This window comes from Montipora capricornis, chromosome 3 (genome assembly GCF_036669925.1).
Source record: "Montipora capricornis isolate CH-2021 chromosome 3, ASM3666992v2, whole genome shotgun sequence".
Lineage (NCBI taxonomy): Eukaryota > Metazoa > Cnidaria > Anthozoa > Scleractinia > Acroporidae > Montipora > Montipora capricornis.
Window position 1 is genome coordinate 71,402,204 of NC_090885.1, and position 3,902 is coordinate 71,406,105.

Genomic DNA, 3,902 nt, shown 5'->3' on the forward strand with positions numbered 1-3,902 from the left:
GGGGGAGTTATGGCCAAAAAACCTGTTTTTCTCACATATGCAGGGCCTCCCCTGGGCGTGCTAGAGAGTAACCAATGGTATCACCAGATGCGCAATCGAATTCCGCAACAACTTCAGGGGGTTAGGTTGTCTCACCTCAAAACCGGGGGGAGATATACAAAAAAAACCAGTTTTTCTCACATATGCAGGGCCTTCCCCTGAGGTGCTAAAAGGAACCAATGGTATCACCAGATGCGCAATCAAATTCCGCAACAACTTCAGGGGGTTAGGTGGTCACAGCTCAAAACCGGGGGGAGCTATCCTCAAAAAACCTGTTTTTCTCACATATGCAGGGCCTTCCCTGGGCGTGCTAGAGAGTAACCAATGGTATCACCAGACGCGCAATCCAATTCCGCAACAACTTGAGGGGGTTAGGTTGTGCCAGCTCAAAACCGGGGGAGCTGTGGCCCAAAAGCCACTTTGGCTCTCTTATGCAGAGCCCTCCCTGGGGACGATGCGGCTGGTCACATGCAGCTGGTCATCGTGCATCTATATGGCGGGTCGGGGGAATGTACAAGACAAAGACCCACTTGGTCCCCACCAAGACTTGGAAAAAAAAGGCCCCTCCCCCGCCCCGAGTTAGGGCAGAGGAGGGGCCATTCGATGGGATGGGAGACACTCCCGTCTTTGACTTTGACTTTGTGAGGTGGTTTCCGCATCTTTCAAGCGGACTCCAGTCCCGCATCTTTCATGCGGAAACGGGCCACTTTAGTCCGCATGTTTCATGCGGACTCCAGTTCCGCATCTTTCATGCGGGATGCCAAAACATATGTGATGTGACACCCCTTGACCGACCCAGCCAACGGCCAAACTCCCACTTTCAGTCAGGAGTAAGTATTGGACTTGTAGTAAAAAAAAAAAAAAATTATTTGGCTTTGTTCATCATCTTGCCACCAGGCAGGCATACACTCACTACGGTGTATGCATGCATGGTGGAAGATGCCTTCTTTCTTTCAGGCAGGAGTCACTGCCTGACTTGGAGAAAAAAAGAAAAGATCGATCTTAGAACAAAGGTTGAATCTCAGATGATCGTAGCGAAAGGCTACTCTACAACGTACAATACCCCGTTCTCTTTTAAGTCGTCTGCAAAGGATCTCTGTCCTACGAGCTTACATTTGCGTATGGGTTAGGGCAATGCGGGCATGCTGACCCGCTTGCCCATCAGAGACGTAGGAGGCCACCGTCCGAAAACGGTCACCCCTAGACTGGTATCAGTTTTTGACATAGGACGGTCGTTCGAACACAGCACGGATTCTGACTTAGAGGCGTTCAGTCATAAGCCCACGAAAATGAGGGATGGTAGCTTGGCACCATGGCTCGGTCGAGCCGGTGCAGGTACCAATGGTCCCAATCTGCCGTTCCTCTCGTACTGAGCAGAATTCCTGGCCGAATGCTTTCACAACTTCAGTAGGGTAAAACTAACCTGTCTCACGACGGTCTAAACCCAGCTCACGTTCCCTGTCGGTGGGTGAACAATCCAACACTTGGCGACTTCTGCGTCGCAATGATAGGAAGAGCCGACATCGAAGGATCAAAAAGCAACGTCGCTACGAACGCTTGGCTGCCACAAGCCAGTTATTTAATGACGTAATTACCTCGTAGGAATTGCAACATAGCAATTTAGTAACTTTCTTACTGTTATTGACATCTAAGATATATTCAAATAACTTTTCTGCAACATGGCACCTCTTCTATCGATTAGCGATTATGACAGCCCATGTCGAGTTACGCCATGTGACAAAGTGTTACGTCATAACAGTTAGCGTAACCATGGGTTACGGAGGCCCAAAGGCCTCCGTTTCCCATACATTCTCTGTAAATTTTCGACCGAAAATCGACCCCCCGAGTTTCTGGACCAAACTCTGTCATAGGGTGAAGCATGGTCAAAGATGACTTTTGAAGTGAAATTTCCCCCCCGAACGTAAACCTCTTCATGTAAGGCGTAAATCAAACCTTTAAAAATTAATTACGGTCAGGCGTTAACGTTTAAGTGGACGGTTGTCGATTGGCTAGAGAGTATTTGACGGGGGCCAACTTCCATCCAAGTCACGAGAGTCGGGGGGGAAATCCAGGAAAGATAGTACCACCCCCCCCATTTCCATACAAACTCTCTAATTTTTGACGGTTTGCCATTTTGTCAGGAGGGGCCCTGTGATCTTCAAACTTGGTGTGTCGATAGGTCATAAGGGGGGCAGTAAGCTGTTAGGAGGAGGCAGTCTTTCTTTGGAAAGGGGGGGAACTGCAAGGGTTTAAAGATGGAGAAATTCTCATACAAATCCTTATAAATTTTGATCAAAAAATTTTCGAGTCAGTTTTCGATGGAAATGGGTTGACTAGTTGTCAAATAGGTTAAAACGATGTATGCATGGGTTCACCCCCCCTGACTCACAAAAACCATCATGTAAGACGTAAACGAAATGTTTGCAAGGTTATAAGTCAGAGACATTTTCATTTAAGTTGACAGTTACTCGTTTGTCAGTAAGTACTTGGTCGTGGTCTATGGTCATTAAAGTCACGTGACTTGAAGGTTCATTACAAGGAAGATAAGACCACCCCCCCCCCACTTTCATATAAAGTCTGTAAACTTCTAGTGCGTGTCATATAGACAGATTTCAAGGGGGGGTCGTCGAAACTTGGTCTGTTGGTTGTCTATGGTAAAGAGAGACTAACATATTGCAAGGAGGGCCACAACGGAAGGTCAGGGGGGGAAATATGACCAATGCAAAGTTGCATGTACAGCCATATTCAATCAGGCTTATCTCTGTAAGATTAAAAGGTAACGGTCTCATATTTGACATGGTAGTAGGTCTCCATGTAAGCTAACGTGTGAGACTTACTGCGCATGCGTAACTTGTAACGTGCGCTACTGCGCATCTGTTAAAGTTGTTTGCAAAAATTGAGTGTTAGTTTTTGACACGACTTTCAAAGAGCGATATCTCAGTGAGATTAAGAGCTGTAACTACAAAATTAAAGACATCGTAAAGACTAGGTCATTGACAACGATATGACTTAAGGGTTCACTATAACAGAGGTAACTGCACCCCCCCAGTTCCATACAAAGTCTTTAAACTTGTAGTGCGTGTCATTTAGTCCGATTTCAAGGAGGGAAGTGGAAACTTGGTCTGTCACTTGTCTATGGTCAAGAGACCAAGATAGTGCAAGGAGGGCCACAACGGAAAGTCAGGGGGGGAAATATGACCAATGCAAAGTTGCATGTACAGTCATATTCAATCAGGCATATCTCTGGCAGATTAAAAGGTAACGGTCTCATATTTGACATGGTAGTAGGTCTCCATGTAAGCTAACGTGTGACACTTATTGCGCATGCGTAAGTTGTAACGTGCGCTACTGCGCATCTGTTAAAGTTTTTTGAAAATTTCAGTGTTTTTTTTTGGATACCACATGTTTGGCATGTGAAGCTGCCACTTAAAGGGCTGCTAATATTCAAGCGGGCATATCCCTGTCAGATTAAAACGTAACGGTCTGACATTTGACCTGCTAGTAGGTCTCCATGTAAGCTAACGTGTGACACTTACTGCGCATGCGTAAGTTTTAACGGGTGCTATTGCGCATCTGTTGAAAAATTGAATTTTACTTTTTGACATGAATTTCAAAGACTGATATCTCAGTCACATTAAGACCTGTGACCACCATTTTTAAGACATGCAGTGACTGCGTCATGGAAAACCTTATGACCGAAGGGTTTGTCACAAGGAAGATAACTGCACCCCCCAGTTCCAGACAAAGTGTGTCAATTTGTCCTGCATGTCATTTACTCAGATTTTAACGAGGGAACACGAAACTTAGTATGTGACTTGTCTATGGTCAAGAGACTAACACATTGCAAGGAGGACCACTACAGA

At 45.8% G+C, this 3,902-nt stretch overlaps 1 non-coding gene across 1 annotated transcript in view; it reads right to left on the reverse strand.

The window, feature by feature from the left end:
• Positions 1-1,034: 1,034 nt before the first annotated feature.
• The window catches only part of LOC138044195 (large subunit ribosomal RNA), a 6,703-nt gene continuing 3,835 nt past the window's right edge, over positions 1,035-3,902 (reverse strand). The window contains exon 1 of the ribosomal RNA XR_011131410.1: positions 1,035-3,902. This exon is cut by the window's right edge and continues 3,835 nt beyond it. This is a non-coding gene — a ribosomal RNA (large subunit ribosomal RNA).